The sequence below is a fragment of the Pongo abelii genome, chromosome 23 (genome assembly GCF_028885655.2).
Source record: "Pongo abelii isolate AG06213 chromosome 23, NHGRI_mPonAbe1-v2.0_pri, whole genome shotgun sequence".
NCBI classification, from domain to species: Eukaryota; Metazoa; Chordata; class Mammalia; order Primates; family Hominidae; genus Pongo; species Pongo abelii.
Window position 1 is genome coordinate 40,725,332 of NC_085929.1, and position 25,817 is coordinate 40,751,148.

Consider the following 25,817-nt stretch of genomic DNA (forward strand, 5'->3'; position numbering starts at 1 on the left):
AAGACTCCATGGACAAGACATGTTTGGACCAGAGATATAGGTGAGAAACGATGGGGAAAGATATTTCCAGTGCTGGGATCAGTGTGGGTGAAGATGTAGAGGCAAAGAAGCATGAGACATCATTGGCAGGTTCTTGGTTTTAGCCAGAACAACAGGTTTCACATGTTTTTGACCACAAGCCACAGTAAGACAAACATTTGACCTTGTGTACTCAGCACAATACACATTTTCTACTGTAGTCATGTGTGTATACATTTATATTTATCTCCAACAGACCTTCATGAAACATTTACCATTGTATATACAGAATGCCCTAAATTTTCTATTCTGTTCCGTACGGTTTTACAGAATCTAGAATATAGTTTTATTCCATATAGTACATCGTGGGGAGTATAGCAGAGTGTGGCTTCTGATACAAGGCTGTCTGGGTTCAAGCCAGAATTAATCACCTTGGGCAACTTATTTAACCTCCCTGGGTCCGTGTCCTTATCTGTAAAACAGGGATGGCAAGAGTGCTTATTTCCCTAGGGACAGTGTGAGAAGTATGTGAGTCTATGCAAAGTATTTGGAATGGAGCCTGCTATATAGAAAGCCATATACATATTTGTTCTTTTGCTATAAATTTCATTTTAAAATGCTTTCGTCACATACTTCATTGATTTCATGACTTTCTCAATGAGCTGCTGCCTGCAGCTTGAAGGACTAGAACTGAGGTTGAGGTAGGTGGGGGCAAAACAGATGGGTGATGGAGGTGGGGCATGTGATGATTTGGGATCCACAATACAGAGGCTCTTTAATGCTGGAGTGAGGACCCTGGACTTTGGTTACTGGGTAGCCGGGGGCCATGAAAGGTTTTGTTTGGGCACAGTGGTGTGATCAAAGCTGCACCAAGGAACATTAATCTGGCTGCTGTGTGAAAGCTGCAGAGGAATGAAGACACCCTGGTTAGCAGAGAGGAGACAGGCTGCAGTCCAGGACAGAGGCGATGTGGACCCACCCGAGGGGAGAGCGGTGGGAATGGAGAGAGAAAAGGAACATGAAAGGAGCGCTAGAGGCCACACCGAGAGCATCCGCCACCAAAGAAAAAATGGCTCCATGGGCTGGCAAGCCAGTCGGAGCTCTGTGGCCTCCCTCTCCACTTGAGGACAGTGTTTGAAGAACTGCATCTCCCTGTCACCCTAACAGAGAGAAACTTGAGTGGGACACTAATTTCCCCTGAAGATGCAAATGGAATGGGAAGTCCAACACTGAAACGCATTCTTTGTAGCCCTGCCAGAGGCCTAATCTGGGTCCACTCCCCAGCAGGTGCTTGGAACTGGCAGCAGTTATGCCAATGCGTGAACAGATGAGTTATTCAAATGAGAGAATATTTCCCAGGAGAGCAACTGGAGTCTCTCTGGATGCTGAAGAATAATCCTCAGAGGTTAAAGCAGCATCTGTAACCAAATCTTCACAAAAGATCTGCAGCCTGAATTCAAGTTGCTAATGAGATCCTTGTTTATGATGTTAGATTCTTTCAGAGGCTTAGTGGGGGGTAAAGCCACCTGAGTGAGTGGGGAGGAGAGACTGACTCCTAAGAAAGTGGGTAATTAATCTTCTCCAAGGCTTAATCACATCCTGTTGGTGCTGTGAGTTGGTCTTTTCAGGAGCCTGTGATATGGCAGGGTAGAGCAAACCCTGCTGTAGGTGGAGCAGACAAAATGCAGCTGTGCTGTGTATTCTGCAGTGGTTTTCTCGGATGCCTCTGGAACATTTTTGGCTACAGCATGGTCAAGAGGGTGTGGTGCTGGCCTCTCAGAACATCCTGTCCTGCGGCACTCTATCCAATGAAGGCAACTCCCACGTCTCCTCCTTGAGGGTTTCTTATTCGGTCTCTTGTTGACACAGGCTTTTTCTTTACCCTGGATAGCCATAAAAAGAGCAAAGATTGAATGCTTATTATGAATCTGGCTCTGTTCTAATTTATTTACCGTATTACTTCATTTACGGTAATCCTGTGTACTATATTGTCCCATTCCATTTGAAGGAGAAGGAAACTGAGGCTCACGTGATTTATGGAGTGTTTCTGAGGTCCCAGAGCACTCATTTGGTGGATCTGGGATTCAGACCCAGTCTATCTGACTCTAGAACCCACAATTTCACCTCCCTGGAGCTATCTTAGTCAGGATGTAGGAACTCATGTTACTCTCTTCTCCAGACGGATTTTGACATCTCACTCTTCCTGTTCAGGTCTCCTCCGGCTTCCAAGTTCCTCTCCTAGTTGGTCACTTTATTGCACAGGTAAAAGGCTGGAGGTGACAGCCTCACCCCAGCACATAATTCCTGGTCCAATCCAATGGAGCCTCATCTTCCTCTTTTGAGAATCAGGACACAGAGAATGTCTTCCAACTTGGCTGCACCCTAGGAGGTTGGAGGCAAATCCTTCCATGATTAGTCCTAGGGAACTGAGGTTGGGCAAGATTAGAAATTTTTCATGGATAATATTTTAGAATTGAATGGACAGGTGGAATTTCTATGGGTGTAATCCAGACAATAGACACAGAGTGCTCCAAGTGACTTCTAAGAAGCCCTTCCAAACCTAGAAAATTATATTCATTCATTCATTTATTCATACATTTATTTAGCATTTACCATGCACTGGCAACACTGTGGTAGGCACTATGGAATTGATGAATGAGATATCATTCCTGCCTCATGGTGACTACAGTCTAAAGGGGAGACAGACACTATAAAAAAAGAATAAATATAAAATCAAAAATTGTCAAATGCAATGAAGCATCACTTCCCATTATGAATAAGGGTACCTCATTTTTGTGGCCTAGTTAAGAAAGGAAGGGGTTCATATCAGGATATTTTCCATTATATTCACTACTGTTTTTGTCATCCATTTGGATAAAAATATTTCCAAAATGTTCACTTGGTGTGTAAGAGGATAAGGTTCCAGAAGGAGCCCCATCCATTCATGATCCCAGACTCAAGCCACATGTGATCGGTTACCTAGTGATTAAAGGTGAAATGAGGGCCTTCCAGAGGGCCCAACTCTCTAGTCCCTCTGGGACACAATGTGTGCGGTAGACAAATGCTGAGAAAGTAAAGATGGACAGTCAGAATAAAAAGTATTTTGTACCTCTGTGTGCCAACATCTCTTCTGGGCACTTTGATGTTTACTATATGTCTCAGATTTTCTCTTTAAAGCTCTGTGACCCAAGCATATTTTCCCCATTGAGGGGTTTGGAATTTAAAGACATGAATGAATTTCCCAAAGTTTTCAAGCTGGCAAAGGGTAAAGCCAGGATAGAAAAATCTAGATCTTTCTGACTGGAAAGTCAAATATTTATATTATAAATTTCTCTTCTCAGGTGAGAAGAAAATATGGAAGAAGAAGATGGAACTAAATCACTTACAGTTTTGAGTATGGAGAACACTATCCAGGTCAAGGTTGTTTCATGCCATGAATGTTAGGAGTTGTCACCTATGTTCTATTATCTGCTTGACAGTGTCTGTCCTGTTGCATAATTCCATCACATCACATTGTATCGCAGTGCATTGCATTGCAGCTCATTCTATTCCCTTTCTTTCTTTTTTTTTTTAGACAGAGTTTTGCTCTTGTCACCCAGGCTGGAGTGCAATGGCACGATCTCGGCTCACTGCAACCTCTGCCTCTTGGGTTCAAGCAGTTCTCCTGCCTCAGCCTCCTGAGTAGCTGGGATTACAGGCACCCACCACCACACCCAGCTAATTTTTGTGTTTTTTAGTAAAGATGGGGTTTCACCATGTTGGCCAGGGTGGTCTCGAACTTCTGACCTCAGGTGATCCACCCGCCTCGGCCTCCCAAAGTGCTGGGATTACAGGCATGAGCCACTACGCCCAGCTGGACAAGTTTCACAAGTCATTCAACAAGTCTCTGTGTGCCAGTGTCCTCAGATGTTGTCCTAGTCTGGGCACCACACTGGCCTCTCATAGGAGGCAGGGTTTCTGTGGTCTATCCATTTTGTTTAGGCTGAAGACAGGATCATTCAGGCTCTGTTGGGCCATTTTGCTATAGCTCGAGTGTTAGACATCACAGCCAGCTCAATGGCCAGTTCCATTGTTTCAGTTACAAAAGCAGCTTGTTACCATCCTTAGCAACCTATCCACATGGACAAGTTGAAATGAGTGCTTTTAACACTCATACTCTTAAGACTGATGTCCATTTATTACAGAATCATATGTAGCTCATTCCTCCTCATCTCCAATCCTTGGTTCTGGGGTGTGATAGTCTCATGGGCTAGAGGGTGTCTCTCCAGGAGCAGGTGTGACTGGAGGCTCATGTAACCATAATGAGTGCTCTCAGACAGTGGTTTTTGTGAGGGGAAAAGAACAGAGTTAAGTCAAGCAAACAAGCAGAATGTACACCTCATCAGTGCCACCTGTGACCACATTCAACCACCTGTCTTCTTCATGCGTCTTTAATCAGAATGAGAAGGCGACTTGCTTTTTACCTACGATCCATCCCAAATTTGCCCTCACAGAAATGAGGGCTTGTTTGTTTTGTTTTCCCTTCTTTTTTTTTTTTTTTTTACATTTTTTTTTTCTTTTATTATTATTATTATTATTATTATACTTTAGGTTTTATGGTACATGTGCACAATGTGCAGGTAATAAAACTTACATAAAATTGCAAGAAAATAGTATAAATAATTCTTCTACCATTGTATTCACAGTTCCCCAATTATGAATATTATCATTCTATATCTATATCTATATCTATCTGTATCTATGTATCTGTACCCATTAGCTTTGTCTCTTTGTCTCTTTACCCATTAGCTTTGCCATTCTATATCCGTTACTCTGTAAGTATGTATCTATCTACCTATGTATTTATTTTTGAATTATTTGAGATCAAGTTACAGTCGTGAGGTCCCTTTACCCCAAATACTTAAGTATTTCCTTAAAACAAAGACATTATCTTACATAATCAGAGCACAATGACCAAAATCAGAAAGTTAACATTGATTTAATGATACTTATCTAACCTACAGACCTTATTCAAATTTCACCAATTATCCTAATAATGTACTTTATAGCCAAAGCAATTTCTGGTCTAGAATTCCACCTAGAATCATGTGACACATTAAATTCTTGCTATCCTTTTAGTGTCTTTTAATCTGAAATAGTTATTCAGTCTTTATCATTCATGAATTATTATTGAAGAGTATAGGGCAATTGCTTATAATAGAGTACGTTTCAATTTGAGTTTGCCTGATGACTAGATTCATGAGGTTATGATTTTTTTTCAGCAAGAATACCACAAAAATGATGCTGTGTCCTTCCCAGTTTGTCTGTTGGGCAGCATATGATCACTGGTTTATTCATTAGTGGAGGGAGACTTCTTTCTTAATGACTTAACTTCATTTTCTTTTCTTAGTACAACAAGCACCAATAGCAGAAAGGCACACAGTTTGTTTAGCCATTGCTAGAAATTCCAAGACCACTTTGACTTTCTTAAAACACTACTTTCAGTTCAGAACATGAATGTAAAACATAGCTTGAAGGTTTCTGTTTTCTTTATCTTCTGATGTGAGACAGTCACAACCAAACCTTTAAAAGATTTGCTCCTCTTGCTATGCTAGCCCAGTGAAAAGATGGCAGGAATCAGATGAGTTAGCAAATGAGAAAGTGGCTTGTAAACTGTGATGTGTAACAGAAATCCAAGGGGCTCTGATTGTGATGAAGATTATATTTCTCGATTTCACGGGGTAAAGGGGTTTCAGGAGAATGATAACTAATTGTGTTGGTTTCAATGTGATTGCATCATGGGATGCTCAGGTATCTGGTTACATGCTATTTATGAGTGTGTCTGTGAGGCTGTTTCCAGAAGAAATTAGCATTCAAATCGTTAGACTGAGTAAAGCGAATGGCTCTCCCCAGTGTGGGTGGGTATTATCCAATCCACTGAGGGTCTGAATAGAAAATAAAGAATGGAAAAGGATGAATAGAACAAAAAGGAGGATGGAAGGCAGGAGTCTCTCTCTTTCTCTCTCTGCCTGACTGCTTGGCTAGAACATTGATCTACCCTTGGTGCTCCTCCTGGTTCTCAGACCTTCGGACTTGGACTGGAATCTACACCTAAATCTGCAAGCTCTCCAGCTCTCAGACCTTAGACTATACCTAAATCTCTCTCTCTCTTTTTCTCTCTCTCTCCCTCTCCCTCTCTTACAGGGCAGTTGTTTATAGAATATCTCTCAATTTGAATTTGATGTTTTTGAGAGACAGAATATCTGTCTGTCTGTCTGTCTATCCATCCATCCATCTATCATCTATTTATTATCTATCTATCTATCAATCATCTATCTATCTATCTATCTATCTATCTATCTATCTATCTATCTATCTATCTATCTATCCTGCTTCTCTAGAGAACACAGACTAATGTAGGTGAGAACTAGGATCCCTTCCTCACTGAGAATTGTTCACGGCCCTGCACCCCAGGGTAAGAACCTATTTCCTTTCTTTCCCCTGGATCCATTGCTCACTTTTTCCTCTGCCTACAATCCTAAAAGTTCGAAATCTTCCAGGAAGAATTCTCCAAGTTTGTCCTTGCTTCATCTCCACCAACTTGAGTCAGCAAGTTTTTCAACCTTGCTATTTGTACCCATGTCCAGGTTGTTAATATATATACATGCACTGCGTGCTGCTGGCCCCTGAGTGCTGGAGAGCATGAAAATATTAACTTCTGTTCACACAGAGAATTTGCTATTAACTCCAATGCTTCCTTTTTTAAAAAAAATTATTCACAGAAACCTGACAAGATCTTTACAGCTTTTTCCAGCTTATCAACCTATCACTCTCATGGTAGAATGTTTGGAAAGATCAGGAAAATCTAAAGAAGAAAATAATTCCTCAAATCTTAACTCCCTGAAGCCCTTATTCTCATCCTTTTTGGATTTATGATTCCAGTCTTTTTTTTTTTGGTACATTTTTTACGGATTTAGAATATTCAGTATTCACAAAATTGTTTGTATCTTCTAAATTTACTAACTCTGTTCCCACTTCAAGGTACTGTTAATTCTCAGCTCGCCTTTGAAATAACCTGCTGAACAGAAGATAAGCACTAGGCTTATCCCATCTCAGACTGAACAGGAACTTGCTTGACTCATTGGTGGGTTTATATATGGGGCAATGGAAGGCAAAACACCAGAGAGTAGACATATTAGGATGAAATGCGTGTGTTAGAGTCTCTGCAACTTGACTTACTAGTTTTGTGATGCCGGAAAACTTTTCCTAAATATTCCACATCCCAGTTTCTTCTACTGTAAAATAGGGATAATTATGTCTACCTCTGCAAGTGTGGTGTAGATTAAAAGACTCAATGCTCATAACTTCCTCAGCCTCATAGTACACACTCAGTTAATGGTGGTTCAATAACTTTCCTTATCTGTATAAGACATCTGAGTTTTCCTACAATGGACCCATACCCCTTCTCTTTATTACGGTGTCCAATATTTTAGGAAAGCACTCCCAGCCTACTCAGTCATTGTGTCATAGGTAGCTGATATAACCCCTAGTCCCAGGGAAAGGTACCCACTCCCAGCTTAGTCACTGATAACATGATCTCTCTTTTACCACAATTGGTTCAGGATGGGCCTGTAACCCAATCTGAAAATCAGTGAGATACAGCTATAGAACTTCTGTATGACTTCTGGAACAGAGAAGTTCTCTTTCCATTTGCCTAGAAGCTTGGATCATGTAAGCATGGAGCTTGCAGGAGCTTCTGCACTCTGGCCCTGCTGCTTCTACCAGTGTGGCAAGGACATGGCTGATAATTAAGCAAATGCAATAAAGACCAGAGTTGATGGATGGAAACTGATCCTGTCAACATTGTCTGACTAACTGGATCTAGCCTTACTTAAAACTAAATACAAATCTTTTCCTTTGAATGAACCACAAACAGCCACTCCTCGACCCCTTTTTAAATGCTGGCTTGAGATGGGCTCTATTATTTGCAATCAAAAGAGATTTGATCAAGACACTTTTCTGGCTTCTACTTTTCAAAATTTGAAGGTTCTATGAATCCTTCCTCAGAGCAGATTAATTTGTGTCGAGAATGGTCCATTCAGGTGCATTAGGGCCAAGTGGTTAATATTTACTGAGAGTACCTTCCAGCCTGGGGCCGGATGCAAATCTTCACCAAAATGGAGACAGACACACAGGGTGCTTGATAAAGCACAATGTGAATTAACATCAGCCACCCCGTACGGCTTGATCTGAGGGCTGAGGTAGCAAAAGTTAATGAAGACCAACATGCGGTTTGACTTCTCTTACTATTTATTCCTAACTAGTATTGAAGGAATCTTTTTATTTTTTTAAATCATGTATTCTTTTTCAATTCTAAATCTTTCCCTTTCTCTCTCTCTCTTTTGCTTTAAGGAAATCCAGCTACTATGCACACCTCTTCTGTTTCACTCTTTTTATTATTGTGGTAAGGACATTTAACTTGAAATCTAGCCTTTTAACAAATTTTTAAGTGGACAAGATCACATCATTACCTACAGGCAGGATGTTATACAGCAGATCTCTAGAACATAGTCATCTTGCAAAACTGAAACTGAATTTGTTGAATAGCAATTACCTATTTCCTTTTTCTTCTAGACTCTGGCAACCAAAATTCTACTTTATGGTACTATAAATGTGACTATTTTGGATATTTCATATAAGTGGAAAAATGCAATATTTGCTCTTCTGTGACTGGCTTATTTCACTTAGCATATTGTCTTCCAGGTTCATCCACATTGATGAATATTGCAGGGTTTCTTCTTTTTCAAGGCTGAACAATATTCCATTATATGTATATGTAAATAAACCACACACACACACACACACACACACACACACATACACACACATATATTACATGTTCTTTATCCATCTTTTATCCATCAATGAGCATTTAGGTTGTTTCCACATCTTGGCTCTTGCAAATAATGCTGCAATGAATATGAGAGTGTAAACATCTCTTTGAGAACCTGATTTCAATTCTTTTGGATGAATACCTAGAAATGGAATTGCTGGAATATGGTATTCTATGTTTAGTTTTTTGAGAAACCTTCATGCTGTTTTCCATAGCAGCTGAAACATTTTGCATTCCCACTAACAATATACAAAAGTCTCATTTCTCTTTTCTCTTGCCAAAAAGTCTTTGGCAACACTTGCTACCTTTTACCTTTTGTTTGTTTGTTTTTTTGAAAATGGCCACTGTAACAAGTGTAAGTTGATATCTTATATGGTTTTGATTTGTATTTCCTTGATGGTTAGTGATGATAAACATCTTCTCATATACCTCTTGGTCATCTGTATGTCATTAGACAAATGTCTATTGAAGTTCTTTGTTCTTTTTTTGTTCGTTGGTTGGTTTTTGAGACGAAGTCTCACTCTGTCACCCAGGCTGGAGTGCAGTGGCTCAATCTCAGCTCACTACAGCCTCCACTTCCTGCGTTCAAGCGATTCTCCTGCCTCAGCCTCCTGAGTAGCTGGGATTACAGGTGCCTGCCACCATGCCTGGCTAATATTTTGTATTTTTAGTAGAGATGGGGTTTCGCCATGTTGGCCAGGCTGGTCTCAAACTCCTGACCTCAGGTAGTCCACCCACCTTGGCCTCCCAAAGTGCTGAGATTACAGGTGTGAGCCACTGTGCCCAGCCTCTTTGCTCATTTTTAATTGGGTTATTTGTTTGCTTTTGTTATTGATTTATAGAAGTTCCTTACATATTTTGGAAATTAACTTCTTAGCAGATATATGGTTTGCATTGCAAATATTTTCTTCCATCCCTTAGGTTGCCTTTCACTCTATTAATTGTTTGCTTTCCTGTATAGAAGCTTTTTAGTTTGATGTAGTACCACTTGTTAACTTTTGCTTTTGTTGCCAGTGCTTTTGGTATCATGTTTAAGAAATCACTGCGAAGACCAATGCCATAAAGCTTTTCCCCTATGTTTTCTTGCAGGAGTTTTGAACTTTCAGGTCTTATCTTTAAGTCTTTAATTCATTTTAAGTTGACTCCTGTGTGTGGAGTAAGAAAAAAGCAGGGTTTTTTCAACAGCATTTGTTGAAGAGACTATCTTTTCTTTCCCCATTGTGTATTCTTAGCGCATTTGTCAAAGATCTGTTAACTGTATACACGTGGCTTTATTCCTGGGCTTTCCATTCTGTTCCATTGGTCATCTCTCTCTCTCTCTTTTTCCGTTTTCTTTTTTTTCTCTCTCTCTCTTTTAGACAAGGTCTTGCTCTGTTGCCCAGGCTGGAGTGCAGTGGTGCAATTACAACTTACTGCAGTCTCTACCTCCTAGGCTCAAGTGATCCTCCTGCCTCAGCTTCCCGAGTAGTTTTAGGATCATACACCATAACCAAGCTGGGTTTATCCTTGAAATGTATGAATTGTCTAACATACAAAAATTAATTAATGTGATACAACGATACAGCACATTAACAGAATGAAGGAAATACATCATATGATCATCTTAATTGATACAGAAAAATCATTTTGCTGAATTCAACACTGCTTCATGATAAAAATTCTCTCAACAAACTAGGACTGAGAAGGACTTTAACTCACCAATTTGAAGGCCATATGTGAAAAGCCCATGGCTAACATCATACTGAATGGTGAAAAGCTGAAAACTTTCCCTGTAGGATAGGGAAGAAGGCAAGGATGCCTGCTCTAGTCATTTCTATTCAACATAGAACTGGGAGTCCTAGCCAGAGCAATTAGGCAAGAAATAGAAATGAAGGCATCTAAATTGGAAAGGGAGAAGTAAAATTTTTTGTTTACAGATGACATGATCTTATAATTAGAAGGCCCTGAAGACTTCACACATACACATAAACAAAACAGAACTAATAAAAAAATTCAGTGAAATTGCAGGACAGTGAATCAACATAAAAAATCAGCTGTATTTCTATACACTAACAATAAACTACCTAAAAAGGAAATTAAGAAAATAATTCCACTTATGGTAGCATCAAAAAGAATAAAATACTTAGGAATAAACTTAACTAAGGAAGTAAAAGATTTGTACATTGAAAACAATAGAACATTGATGAAAGAAATTAAAGAAGACACAAATGAATGGAAAGATATTCTGGGTTAATGGATTGGAAGACTTAATATTATTAAAATGTCCGTACTACCCAAAGCAATCTACAGATTCAATGCAATACTTATAAAAATGACAATGGCATGTTTTACATAAATAGAAAAAACAATTCTAAAGTTCACAGGGAGTCACAAAAGACCCCACATAGCCAAAACAATCTTGAGAAAGAAAAACTAAGTTAGAGGCATTATACTTCCTAATTTCAAAATGTTTCACAAAACTACAATAATTAAAACTGTGTCACTTTTAATCTTGTCTTCTTATAATTAGAACAGAACCATCTCTTATAATTAGAACAGAACCATCTTCTTATAATTAGAACAGAAGTGCTTAGAGAAATGAGATATAATTTCATTTGTTGTGCTAAATTTCATTTGTTGTACTGTATGTATATATACATACAGTATATATATATATAGTAGTTACATATTAGTTAGTGTTCACAGTTAGAGTACTACTTATATATTACTCTTAAGAATTCATTTCAACTATTCTGAAAAGACCTTCTTTTTTTTTTTGAGGTGGGGTCTCGCTCTGTTGCCCAGGTTGGAGTGCAGTGGCGCAATCTTGGCTCACTACAAGCTCTGCCTTCCGGGTTCACGCCATTCTCCTGCCTCAGCCTCCCGAGTAGCTGGGACCTACAGGTGCCCGCCACCACAATTGACACAGTTCTGTCCACTTACATTGGATCACTGATATAATACACTTAAATATACAACTAAATAAAACAGAGGGGCTTTAAAATCTATTAAATCTATTTTATATTGTAATTTAGGTATATGTCTATTTGGGGATGAATATTATTAATTATGAATGTTTTCATTTGTGAATAACATGAAACGTAACCCAGGTTTAAACAATACCCACTTTCTGCCCTTCCCATTTAGAAGTATGTTGTTGGTTCAGCTGCTGTGTAATACAGTCAAAGACTATGCGTCTTTTAATCTTTCTGTTCTAATATTCTTAGCAGGCTTGCTTTGCCTATTCATACTTATTACCTAATAAATGCAAAATGATTGCTGCAGCTCCAGATGCCACATCTGTGTCCAAGGAAAAAGAAGGACGAAGGAGGATCTCCAGCAATCCGTCCCTTTAATCAGGAAAGCAAAACCTTTCTGAAAAGTTTTCACCTATTTCAAAAAAGCAGGGTCATATGGCAAAGAGAAGAACAATCATGATTCATCACTTGGGGATGGGCATGTGGCTACCCAGAATAAAATTGAGTTCTGTTAGAAAAAAAGGAATGGTGGAGGGGGCTGCTGAGTAAGCAACTAACTATGCTTCATGTGTCCACTTTTGAATAAATAAGTTTCATTTTTACAGGCTAAAAGGCATACATATGTCTATGTATGTTCTTATGTATTCCTAAATATCAATATAAGCATCAATATTTAGAAATGAATTAACATAGGTAAAGCGTTTAGAATAGTGCCTATTAGGTGCCATAGAAAGATTTGCTATCATTATTTTTACTGTTAGGTATCTATATATTTATATGTGTTTTACAGACACTTTCTAAAAGTACTTCCTTTCCTCTTCACAATGATTACAACATCTGTTCTTTTTAACTCTAGGGGTACAAGCTGGAAAAGGGGAAAAATAAATCATGCTACAGTCCAAGTGTCCATCACTGATTCCCAGAGATGCCCTTTGTGTGGTAGGCACTTCCCTGTGGACTCTCTACAGAGGCACATGCATAGGTCCAAGATAGGCGTCCCTCAGCTCATGGCCTGTATTCCAGCTTGTAGACTTTTGCTAAGGATGTCCCCTCACCAGTAACCAGCTCTGGTCCCAAGCTCCTGGCTGCATTCTTTAGTGTCCACAAACCCACAGAAGCTCGTCATCCTCAACTGTGGGAGTGCAGCTTTTCCTGCTGGTTCCTCCTCTTTGCCCTGGCATTTCTCCAAATGTTCTCCCTCTGCTCAAATAGGCATGGAGCAGGGGAAGATCAGAAAGTATGATGTCCAACCATCCTCCAACCAAAGAACAAAGTGCTAGACTATCATCATTACACGTGCCCCCAGTCTCTACTGGGGATGCCTAAGAGTCTTCCTTTCATGTCGTGAAATGAGGAGTGACCCTTCTGCTCCCATTGTGGGGAGGAAGGGAATAAATAGACCCACACACATGTCATTGTCCTGCTGATATCCTAGAATTCCATCTCTTCCTCCAGTCATTCATCTACTTATATAGAATGAAGGTTTGGGGGTTTTAGCCTCCCCTTGATACCCTGAAGGGGGTGTGTGTGGCCTCCTGATACTCTCATTTTCCTTTAGAATGTGGGCGACTAGAGGCCACTTTGCCATTTGCTTTGAGTTTTAGTAGCTAATTCTGGGTTAACAGTGAAAGTCCTATTTGATATCCTGCTACTCTTGTTACTTTAACCTAATTAGATATTATATAAGTTGATAAAATGTGCATGTACGAGGAAATAGAGCAGTGTCTCCAAAAAACTAAGTGAAATTAGTTGGAGAAGCTTGAAAAAGCTAAGTTATTTAAAAATGCTGTGCCATCAGATTACGTGAGGTAATACTAAGCAGTTGGAAAACAATGGTAAAATGGGAAGTGATTGTTCACTCAGATTGTTTCATGTGTTTCTTGACATCCTCATCCCATTTTGAAAGATTTTAAACTAGAATTGAAATGTAAAGCAGGTTCATAAAAGAAGATCGGGATATCCAATTTGCAGGCCCTGGCTCAGAGAATGGTGTGGGCCCTATGGTAAAAGGCAAACAAATATGCAGTCATATGTTTTAGGTTGAAACAAAAGCTTTAGGGTATATATATTTCATTTTTAAAAGATTTCTCTAACCATCTTTTCAACTATCTGTTTCTAATCACTCTGGATAACAGGGCTTTAATAGCAGCTCATAGTACCAGCTGCCAGCCTCCAGGTGCCCTTGCAGACAATCTCCCAGCCAGGGAAGAATGTGGAGCAGACTCCCATCTTTCTCACCAAGCCCCCTTCCCTCCTCCTCTCCTTCTTTCTTAGACTATCATTATTCCCTAGCAATTATCGAGTTTTCAGCTTCCTTTTGTATCCCAGGATTCCTGCATCTGCTTCTGTTGCTGGGTGGGGGAGATGGAAAACTGCAAAGGCAAAGTGGCACAGGGGGAAGACTTGAGAACCATCTGCCTTGGGTTCCTTCTTAATTTTTTTTTTTTGAGACGGAGTCTCGCTCTGTTGCCCAGGCTGGAGTGGAATGGTGCGATCTCGGCTCACTGCAACTTCTGCCTCCCAGGTTCAAGTGATTCTCCTGCCTCAGCGTCAGCCTCCTGAGTAGCTGGGACTACAGGCACCCACCACAATGTCCGGCCAATTTTTTGTATTCTTAGTAGAGATGGGGTTTCACCATGTTGGCCAGGCTGGTCTCAAACTCCTGACCTCTGGTGATCTGCCCACCTCGGCCTCCCCAACTGCTGGGATAACAGGTTTAATCCACTGCACCTGGCCACTGCCTTGACTTTTTATTCCAGTTTTCTTCAACAGCCTGGAGTAGTAAAACATAACCGGGTATCCATTCCTGTGAGGGTTAATACTGCACCAATAATCCTCGCCTAGGCTTATAAGGCTAGTTTACCACACTACCGTAATCTTTTAATTGACAAGCATGCCTGTCCTGTGTCTCTTTCCTACCACACATAGACCTTTTCTATGAATATTGAATGCACAGTTATGCTTTTGAAGTCATTAGCTTTTATCTTCTTACCAGAGGGAATAGGGAGACAGAGAATCCTGCTACCTATCTACCTACTTACCTAGCTATGTACTCATATCTGTTTGTCTATGTACCTGTTCATCTTCCATAAAATGTTGTGCCTGGCACATAGTGAAGTTCTGATAAATGCATATTATTGTTACTCTCCATGGTAAATGTTGTAATGTCCAGTAGCTGATGATTTGATTCAATCTGTAATTGGTGTTTTGTAGTTTTGTCCTTTGGCCAACCTCTACTTCTGGTGTCTTCCTTTGCTTGAGTCTGTGTCTTTCCTAATTTATTCCCTAACTCCAGGCCTGTTCTGATTTCTGATATAAAAATTTTCTTTTTTCCTGGCCTTGGGTCCTCCTAGAGAGGAATGGAGAGCTTGATTCTTCTGCTTTACCCTGAATATGGACACACAAAAAATAACAAATACAACTGCCCTTTCTGCCTCCTTCCATTCTTCTGGTTTCTAGCCCAAAAAGATTTTGAGACAAACTGTGGATTTTTAAAACTTCCTAAAATAAAAAAGGCAACCCATATATCTGTGGCACATATTAATAATAGCATCTGGCTGGGTGCGGTGGCTCATGCCTGTAATCCCAGCACTTTGGGAGGCCGAGGCGGGCGGATCATGAGGTCAGGAGTTCAAGACCAGCCTGGCCAACATGGTGAAACCCCATCTCTACTAAAAATAAAAAAATTAGCTGGGCGTGGTGGCGGATGCCTGTAATCCCAGCTACTCAGAAGGCTGAGGCAGGAGAATCATGTGAATCCGGGAGGCGGAAGTTTCAGTGGGCCGAGATTGCACCATTGCACTCCAGCATGGGCGACAGGGTGAAACTCCATCTCAAAAAACACAAAACACAAAAAGCAAAAACAAACAAAAAAAAACAATAGCATCCACCTAGGGTGGATATTGGACTGTGCTTGGAAGTAGTGGTGGTGATACTGACAGCAGGAAGTTGAAAGCAGCTTCTATCCCATTACTCCATTTTCTTCAACAGCCCGGAACACCCAGCTCTTGGTTCACCGAGTCTGTAGATATTTTCTGTCTAATTCCCTGCTGGACCCATTTTGTCTTTTCAAGGCTGCTTCTTTGTCAGAAGGTTTGCAGGCTTCAAAGAGCAGAGATGGTGTGTGTTTTATATTTCAGTGGCATCTGCTGCCAGGACCAGACTTAGCTACGGTGTGAGTACTCAGCGGCTTTCCCAGTTCCTGGGATGTGCCAGGTGCTAATCTCCACACTATTAAAAAAATAAGGGAGGGTACCCACCTCTACCTGATGCAGCACAAATGACTTCACAAGACTCACAGGTTCCTGCATGCTCTGGCACCTGCCTACCTTTCCATCTTCATCTCTCACCACTCCTCATTCCGCTCCCTCTAGCCCTAGTTCCCTGCTCATTGCATTGCACTCCAGCAACAGAGTTTTTTGCAGGTCCCAGGACAAGCCTCACTGTCTCTTACCTTAGGGTCTTCCCTTTGCCTAGAATGCTCTCCTCTCTTCTACCATACCTTCTCATCCCATTCTCAGTCTTCCAAAAACTCTTACTTACTATTCAAGTCTCAATTTAGACGTTGCTTTTCCCAGAAATCTTTCTCTATATCTCAAAGACTTAAACGCCTGCCAAGGAGTCATGCTTTAGGCAAAGCACCTTTCACAGCATCACATGGGATTCAATTATCTTTTCACTTATTGATCTCTATAATTTCCATGAAATTAGGAACCATGTTAGCCATTATATCGCCACAGCACGTTAGTAGCACAATAAAAATTCATGCAATAATTGACTGTGAATAAATGAGAAGCTACAACTAAACCTGAACAAGGCTTATACTAGGTATCCACCCCAATTTAGATCCAACTCAGGAGACTGGTGCCAACCTAGTGCCCAGGAGAGGACTTTAAAAATCTGTGCAGAGGGCACTTTTCAGCTTCCGTGAGGCTGTTCATGCAAAGACAGGTTGCTCTTAAGAGACCACTTACCCATCCAAAAAAGGGGTCCGGAGCCAGGGAAGAAGCCAGTGCCGTAAGGGAGACCACTGCCTGGATTTAGCACTGTAATGAGAGGAGAGGCAGAGAAACAGACCTCATCCCTACAAGGGTATTAGGCTTCGAGACAGCATATTTTAGGGAATTAAGAAATCTAATCAGCCTGGTGCACTAAGAGGGAATCTGCAAACTCCCGGGTGTGGAAGAAAGCCGAAGTATCCTCGGGGAGATCCTAATTAAAGCGCAGCCGATTACAATTCCTCTGAAAAAAGAAAGTGAAAGGACTGAGAAACATCTGCTGTGGTTTCATGAAGGACTGCTCAAGGATGCAGAGTGTGAGAAAAAGAAATTCTTGACAGCATGGATGAGGCACAGAGCATGTTTGTTCTCCATTGGGCAAAGCTGGTGGGGGATGGGGCCTGACAAAGGCGGGGGTTTAGGATTGTTTTAGACTATAGGGCAAAATAGAGGAGACCAAGGTTTGGTGGACATGAGAGGGAAAGGAAGCGTATCCTTCTTGTCCCTGTGCAGACAAGAATGACCCAGTGACCCTGCTGAGCTCTCTCCAGGTTGCCTAGCAACCTGTGAGCTGGGCCTGAGGGACCCTCTTCTGATAGGAGAGGCTATGCATGACCTCCACTGCCCAAGGTCTCCAGGTGCTGGAGATCTCCAAGTGATCATCCCTAGTGATCCTCAGAGCACCTTGAAATACCTAGGCTTTGTCTGCTTGGTTCCAGAGTCTGAGATGTATATTTCTTTCTGCAAGGCCGCTTTCATGCTCATCCCATATAAAGGCAGAACAGGCCAGGCGCAGTGGCTTATACCTGTAATCCCAGCACTTTGGGAGGCCAAGATGGGTGGATCAGTTGAGGCCAGAAATTTGAGACCAGCCTTGCCAACATGACAAAACCCTGTCTCTACTAAAAATACAAAAATTAGCTATGCATGGTGGTGCATGCCTATAGTCTCAGCTACTTGGGAGGCTGGGACATGAGAATCACTTGAACCCGGGAGGCAGAGGTTGCAGTGAGCTGAGATCATGCCACTGCACTCCAGCCTGGGTGACTGAGCAAGACTCTCTTAAAAAGATGATTGTCCCAGGCCTTATCCCTGAAAAATCTCCAAAAAGAAATTCAGATCAGATTAGAGTAAGCGCTCACACATCTTAGATGTAATCCTGGAATTGCTGAGTCTAGAAGAGAGCTCAGAGATCATACAGCCCAATCTCCTGCAAATACAGGAACAGAAAAATGTAAAAGCCCAGGTAAGATTTAAACACAATTTTAGGCAACAGTCATGTCAGAATTTTCAAAGGATGGTATAGGAAACACATACTATTGGTATGCAGAGAAGAAAGTGCTGACCATGGCCTGGGGAGAGTCCACAAAACCTCTGGGAAGCAGTAGGGATTAGTGTAGGTCCTGAAGCCCAAATTTCAAAGGTGAACAGCAGCCAGAAGTCCTCTGAGAAAGACAAAGGCAGAGCAGGACAACTCTGAGTACTGCCTGAAGAATGCCCTTCGACAGTGGTGCTCAGAAACATGAATGGAGCTTACCTCAATGGTGTGCTTATATCTCCAAATGTTCCAGTAATCTGATTCCATATAAGTACCCCAAGATGTAGTAGCCTAGACTAACTACCATTTTACGATATCTCATGACTTCATTGGTCAGGGATTGAGACAGGGCTCAGCTGGATGATTCTTCTACTCCATACTGCATCAACTTGAGTCACTCATGGTATTCACCTGGTGGCTGGTCTGGGCCGCAGGGTACAAGATGGCTTGTTCACATGCCTGGTGCCTTGATGGGGATGGCTGGAAGGCTTGACTTACTCAGGGACTCTCCTTTTCCATGTAGTCTCAGGGCCTCTCCACAGAGCAGTCTGACTTCTTACATAGCTGCTCAGGGTTTCCAAGAAACCCAAGCAGAAGCTATAAGATTTCTTATGTCCTAGCTTCAGAGCTTCCCCAATGTCATTTCTGTCAAATTCTATTTGTCAAGTAAGTCACTAAGACCAGTAGAGATTCAATTAGACCCTCCCCTCAAGCATCAATTTCTACAACAAATATTTCTAAATTTCCTATTCTATGCCAAGCCTTTGCTTGCTACTACTAAGGTTGCAAAAATGAATCATTCATGTTCCTAATCTGGAGAAATTCATGGTCTAATTGTGGAGGCCATTGTATATTTTTAATATCCATATCATGTGATAAGAACTAATAAAAGTGGGGACTAAATGGCAAAAGAGCATAGAGAAAATGTAGCTGATCTTAGAATTGGACGAACTAAGTCCTGTGGGCTGAATCCAGTCTGCAGCCTGTTTTTATGAATAAAGTTTTATTGGAACAAAGCCATGCTTATTTATTTACATATTGTCTGTGCCTGCTTTGGCACTATAATGGCAGAATTGAGTAGTTGCAACAGAGACTATATTACCTGCAAAGCCTAAAATATCTACTCTCTGGTCTTTGACAGAAAAAGCTTGTTGACTCTGGATCTACCTAGGTATAGCTGAATTCCAGGAACAATAAATCCAAATTTGGGACAATTGTTCAGAATTTGTTAGTGTATTTGGATACTGACATTTCTCCTAGATTTATTTCATTTTCCACCTGGATTTTCTCTTTATTTTTATTTTGAAATCTATTTTACTTTCCTTATATTCTGTATGTTTTATAATATTTTATCATATAAAATTGTATTTATCTGGAATCTTCTTTTTTTTTTGAACATGTTCACATATTTATTTTTTTTCTTTATCTCAGGTAACAGTCGTGCCCATCTTTTGGCTACTAGGTAATACAAGTTGTTATTTTTCTAGCCACCCATAACAGTTTTCCCACAAATTGTCCAGCCTCCTATGAAGTTTGTCTTCTGTTGTCCTGTACCCAAATCAATACCACACATGTTAGCTTTTCATTTTAGCATTTTATGCAAATAAAGTATTTCCGGAATCTTCTATATGCAAACTTTGTACTAGACCTTGCTTGTAAAGAACTTACAGTCTAGTAGTGGAAAATTCAAGTATTAATTCTTAAACAAGACAAAACACCAGGCAGAAGTATGAAAAAGGAACAAGGTTAAGACCAACTATATGCCAGTCTTTGTATATTCATTTAAATTCTACAATAACTTTATGAGCTACATATTATGAGACCATTTTATAAATGTGGAAACTAAGGCTCCGAGAAATAAACTTACTCAACCCAAGGATAGCTAATAGGTGGTATAACTGAAATTTAGTTAGAAATTTACCATTTGGCCTATCTATTTATTCTATTACTATATGTTTCATTGCCACAATTTGTATTTGGTTCTTCCTCAAATCTGCTGGTATTTTTTTTTCACTGTGCTATTAAATTACTGACTCTCTTTCTTCCTTCATCTCTTTGAATATTTTAAACATACTTAACTTGAAAGCCCATCCCAATCTATCCTTGGCTCCAAACATGTCAGAATGCTAGGTAAAATGTAACATACTGACGGCTAGAAAGACAGATAAATTTCCCTGACACTGAGTTACCGTATCTACAAAATAGTGCTGTTAATTATTATTATTATTATTCATGGTTCTCAGGGTGTGACTCTAACATTTGCTATGTCTGACAGCACTCACTGACATTTAGTCATTTCGAAGTTTGTAATTTTTTACTACAAGCTCATCTGTAGTGGCACTTATTTTCCTTTGTAAATTCTATTATATATGTCCTGATTTATGGAGACGTCCTATTGAGTAGTTTAGCATTTGCCTGTATGGAGGACTTATTGAATTTACCTGTCTGGACCAACTTCTTCACACATTTTCTAGTTTGGAGTTCCTGAACAACATGGACAGTGTTAATTTGGATTCCATGCTTCATGGCACAGGATTGGAGCACTAATTACTCAGTGATGACTTTCTCTTCCTCTACCTCAGGTGATCAACAAGTTTCCTTGTTCTTTCTCCAAGTAAAGTAGAAGAAAGTAAAGGTAATGTGTTTTATTTTTGTTTGAAATTTCTGTGTCTAGAATTTATCTCCTTTTGTGCCATCTGTGAATTGGGATTTATCATATTCTATTTTTCTGGTGACTAATATTAAAGGTATTACTTTCTCTTCTTCTAGCAGTTATCCTGGAAGTTTTAACATGTATATTTAACTTTAAACAAATCTAAAGTTTATCTTCTTGCACAATTAAAGAACTATAGAATGTTTTATGCTGCTTGCCCTCAAATGATAAAAATGATGTTTATTTTAGTTCTTGTTTAACATCACAAATAAGGCATAATTTTATTCCTTTCCACATTCTAAGATTGTTTATATTTATCCATATTTACTTTTTTCCCCTTGCTATCCTTCCTTTAATCTCATGCCTCTTTTGAAGCTTGTTTTTCTTCTTTTTGAAGTACAAACTTTGGTTTCTTGGCACTAAATATTACTATTTTCTGTTTTCCTTTAAAAATATATTTATTTAACCCTTGTTCTTGAAAGATGGCTTCTTTGAATACATATATTCTAGATTGATAATTTTTTTTTAGTACTTACTATTCCATTATCTTCTTGTCTCCATTTTTGGGGATGAGAAGTCAGCAGTCAGTCTACAGGCCTTTTGACAGTAATATGAATTTTTGATTTCTGGGATTTATTATATTCTGTACCTACCAAGTAATACCTTTCAGTGATTTTGAAAATTTTTCAGATAATGACCTTTTAAAATATGACCTCCTTTTCTCTAGTCTTTCCATTATCTCCTTTTGAACACCAATTAATTATTTTTAGACCATCTTGCTCTACACTTTATGACTCCTGACTTCTTTTTCACATTTGTTGTTTTCTGTCTTTCTTGACTGCTATCTTGGTAATTAATTAAACCTATCTTCCAGTTCATCAAGATTGTCATCATCTCTATATAACATGCCCTCTAATTTGTTCATAGTTTGTAATTCTCATTTATTCATTTATTATTTCTAAAAGTTCCATTTGATTTTTTTCCATTTTTTTCTGACCAATTTTGATAGTTTCTTTTGGGGAGAAAGAGGATATCTTTTTTCATACTTTCAATGCTTATTTCTTTAAATATGTTATCTATCCTAATTTTTTTTCTTGCCTATGTTAATTCCAACACTGATCATCTTTATGAGTCAGTTCTGCAATCTGGGTTTTGTTGTTATTCTTGTTTTTAGTCTTAATCATGGTGACTTGCTTCTATACATTATGTAATTTGTTACTGTGAGTACATATTTCATGGAATGTTATTCCTCACAGACCTGAGTTAAAGTACGTTCCTCAAAAGAGGATTTTACTTATATTCTGCACTACTAAAACACTGGACTACTTTCAACTACATTTTTGGTTTGGAATTTTTTTTGGATTATAATCACATGTGAATTCTGGACCCAAACTTATGTGCAGATGGGCTTGTGGGTAGAAATTCTTTGGGAGGCCTTAATCTACTTTATCCAGAAAAAAGCAAACATTCCAACCTTGCTTTCTGAAAAGCAGATTTATGGTTTTATTATATTTTTCCTAAATCACTATGACAATCTTGTTTTAACTTATGGGTTCCTAATTCAATGTCCCCTCTGAGAAAGTCCTAAGTTTTGTCTACCATTCTTTCGGGTGCATGGTTTGTTAAATCTTAAGTTGTAGGTCCCCAGAAATTGGTAGATAGTCTTAAAAAAAATAATAATTTTCCTTCTGAACTATATTTTCCCTCCTTTCAAACCTCTGGAGATTTCCTTAGTTTTTATATTTTATTCAGAATTTTAATTAATTCTGTGTCAGAAAGATTTCTGTGGTCATCTATTTCATCTGGAGATAAAAGTCAGGGTTGTTTTTCTAACACCTGTCTCATGGACAGAACAACAAGTCAGGCTATGCACTTTATGGAGTGAGAGTAGTTCCAGGGTTCTGCCTTAAGCAGGCCTGAGATCTCAGTTCCTGCTCCTGGGTGGGTATCAAAACACTGGTCCCAGCCCCTAAGGCCCAATTTTTGTTCTAATACCAATTTTGATATTTATCTCAATGCCTGATCACCTCTTCATCTTTTTTTTTTTTTTTTTTTGAGACAGAGTCTCTGTCGCCATGGCTGGAGTGCATTGGCATGATCTCAGCTCACTGCAACCTCTGCCTCCTGGGTTCAAGTGATTCTCCTGCCTCGGCCTCCCAAGTAGCTGGGACTACAGGCATGCGCTGCCACACCCAGCTAATTTTTGTAGTTTTAGCAGAGATGGGGCTTCAACATGTGGGCCAGGTTGGTCTTGATCTCTTGACCTTGTGATCTGCCCACCTCAGCCTCCCAAAGTGCTGGGATTACAGGCATGAGCCACCACGCCTGGCCACCTCTTTGTCTTTAAATTCACTCTTTGTGGCACCTTGGAATTATCTTTTATTGTGATAAAATACATCTCCATTTTTATTTTTGTTGTCATTACCCTTAACACTTCTGAGTAGCAGTGAAGCATCATCATTATGAGGACAGTCTCTTAAGCTGGACTTCCAGGCTGTCCTGGCTCCACAACTCTCTAGTTGTAACACCTTGGACAAGAAATTTAACCTCCATGTGCCTTACATCTCTTCATTGATCAGACAGGCATAATAACCATGCCTGCCTCTTAGAGCTTCTGTGAGGATTCAATGAGTCAGTCCACATAAAGCACTTAGAATAGTCCCTGGCATATGATCTGTGTGATCTGAGCATTAACTAGTATCAACAGGGTATATTTAGACCAAGAAACTTTCTGTTTCAGCTCAGGCTTTCCCAGGTGGACCTCGCTCCCTCCAACTCCAGGTTCTTTCCATTACACCATGAGGTCTACCTAGGGATAGGAGAGGGGTTAAGTCAGGAAATATGTGAGCTTTGGTGGGGTAAGACTGAGATCTGCTTCTTAAATTTGAGACATAAGGTAGAGGCTTGATTGTTGAATGATAAGGCTAAATTCTACTTCATATAATGAGCCAAGTGTGATGCCTAGGGCTAAATTTAAGGAAGCACTGTTTTTTGGGTTGTGCCCATGGAATCCCTGCACTGATATAACCCAGAGAGTTAGTACCTCCTTAAATTTTGCTTGCTAGGCTCCTCACTGGCCTCAGCCTCATCTGACCGTGATCATCACCCTTGTATAGTGAGAGGATCAGAGAGGTCGTAGCTTATCCAAAATTATATTTCTAAAAACTGACAGAACTGTGATTGAAACCCAGTTTGCGTGACTCCAGAGAACTTGCCCTTAAACTTTGGGTGAAACTGCTTTGAGTCTGATTGAGGCAGGTACCATAAAAACTGAGAGTATCACATGGAATTTGTTCAAAGAGCTGGGACCAACTGGTGGACAACACACTTCAAGAAACAAGACTTCACTGCATTGAATGCTCATCTATCAAGGGCCACATGTCAACCACAGGTGGTAGAAGGCAGCTGCATTACCTCCCTGGTTCCCTGTCAGCCCCACCCATGGCTCCATCCCCTTTTGTTCCATTCATCTTGGGTGGCATTTGGTGTCCCCCCGGTAGAATATACTTGCAAGTCCAGGGGAATAAAAGCTGAAGTCAGGGCCTGGATAGATTTGGAGGGTAGTAAAAATTGGTCTCAGCCTGGTGCGGTGGCTCACGCCTGTAATCCTAGCACTTTGGGGGGCTGAGATGGGCAGATTGCCTGAGGTCAGGAGTTCCAGACCAGCCTGGCCAACATGGAGAAACCCCGTCTCTACTAAAAATACAAAAATTAGCCAGGTGTGGTGGCAGGCACCTGTAAACCCAGCTACCCAGGAGGCTGAGGCAGGAGAATTGCTTGAACCTTGGAGGCAGAGGTTGCAGTGAGCTGAGATTGCACCATTGCATTCCAGCCTGGGCAACAAGAGAGAGACTTAGTCTCAAAGAAAAAAAAATTTGGTCTCCAAGTGTTTGATAGAATGGATCTATCAGTAGAAATTAATTGACCACAAATTAGAGGTAGGGCAGAGCCTGAATAGCTCAGTACTTATGTCCTTGTGTCCTTGGTGGAAACTAGCAGAGTGCCTCATCTCTATTTAATATTTGATTGACAAGTACTCTTATTAAACACAATTTGAACCTTTTCCTCTTTTCTAGGAGACAGACGAATTTCTATCTATACTCAGTATGCTTAAGATTTACTAGAACACAGGCACAACTAGATAAACTGTCCTGTGAAATTCACCTGAATGTGATAAAGAACTCTGCTACTCAGTGGTAGGGCTCAAAAAGCAGTACCACACAATGAAAGCCTCAGAAGCAAACATTTTTCTGTGACTTTCTCCCACCCTCCTGCCTCTGACTCCTCATTCTTCCCTGAGACTACCCATAGAAACTAGAATCTCTCTTCCCCAAGGCAGGACATAGAAACCAGAAATTTTTCCTCAAATCCAGCCATATGATAACTTCCCTCTACCTTTCTGTGTAAAAATTGGCTATAAAGAAATTATCTGGCTTATCTTGTTTGGTTGTAGGTCATAAGACCCTAATTCCAGAGGGCCCTACCCTATACCCAGAAGGAAGAACTATTGCACAGAGAATCTAAGAAGAATCTAGACAGACAGCCCTCTCTGGATTTCTCCACTCCGTCTGTTAGCATTCGATCATTTGCCTTTTGTCCAGTCATATTTCTGCATGGCTGTCCATACTTTGTTGAACCGAAGCACAAAATGGAAAGTTTCCCCTGTATCTTTGAGTCTTCATTCTGAAGTCTCCCATGTTATGTAAAACTATGATCAAATAAATATGCATGCCTTTTCTCCTATCAGTCTGCCTTTTGTCAGTGATTTTCAGTGAAACTTCAGAGAGCAAAGGGGAAGTTTTCCCTTGGCCCCTACATCAGTTTCCTCAATACCTGCCATGCAGAAAATCTAAACTAAGACGTGTCAAACAACAAGGTATCCAGCTGGTAGAAGAGCTCTTACTGAGTGACACCAGGGAGGTGTTGGGTAAAGATCTATTTTAGACTCTCAATTAATTATCTGAAAGCAGGATTCAGGAGTGTGAAGGGAGACTTGTGGTGT

General features: G+C 40.2%; 1 long non-coding RNA gene across 11 annotated transcripts in view; it reads left to right on the forward strand.

Annotated features, from left to right (window-relative positions):
* Positions 1 to 25,560, forward strand: part of LOC129052730 (uncharacterized) — a 154,468-nt gene extending 128,908 nt beyond the window's left edge. For 5 of the 11 annotated variants that reach the window (XR_010139514.1, XR_010139513.1, XR_010139517.1 and 2 more), the window contains 3 exons: positions 3,360 to 3,432; positions 20,637 to 20,797; positions 25,269 to 25,560. This is a non-coding gene — a long non-coding RNA (uncharacterized LOC129052730). Of the gene's footprint in view, positions 1 to 3,359; positions 3,433 to 19,593; positions 19,625 to 20,636; positions 20,798 to 25,268 lie in introns of all 11 variants that reach the window. The other 6 variants (XR_010139511.1, XR_010139515.1, XR_010139518.1 and 3 more) reach the window with 3 other exon arrangements.
* Positions 25,561 to 25,817: the final 257 nt, after the last annotated feature.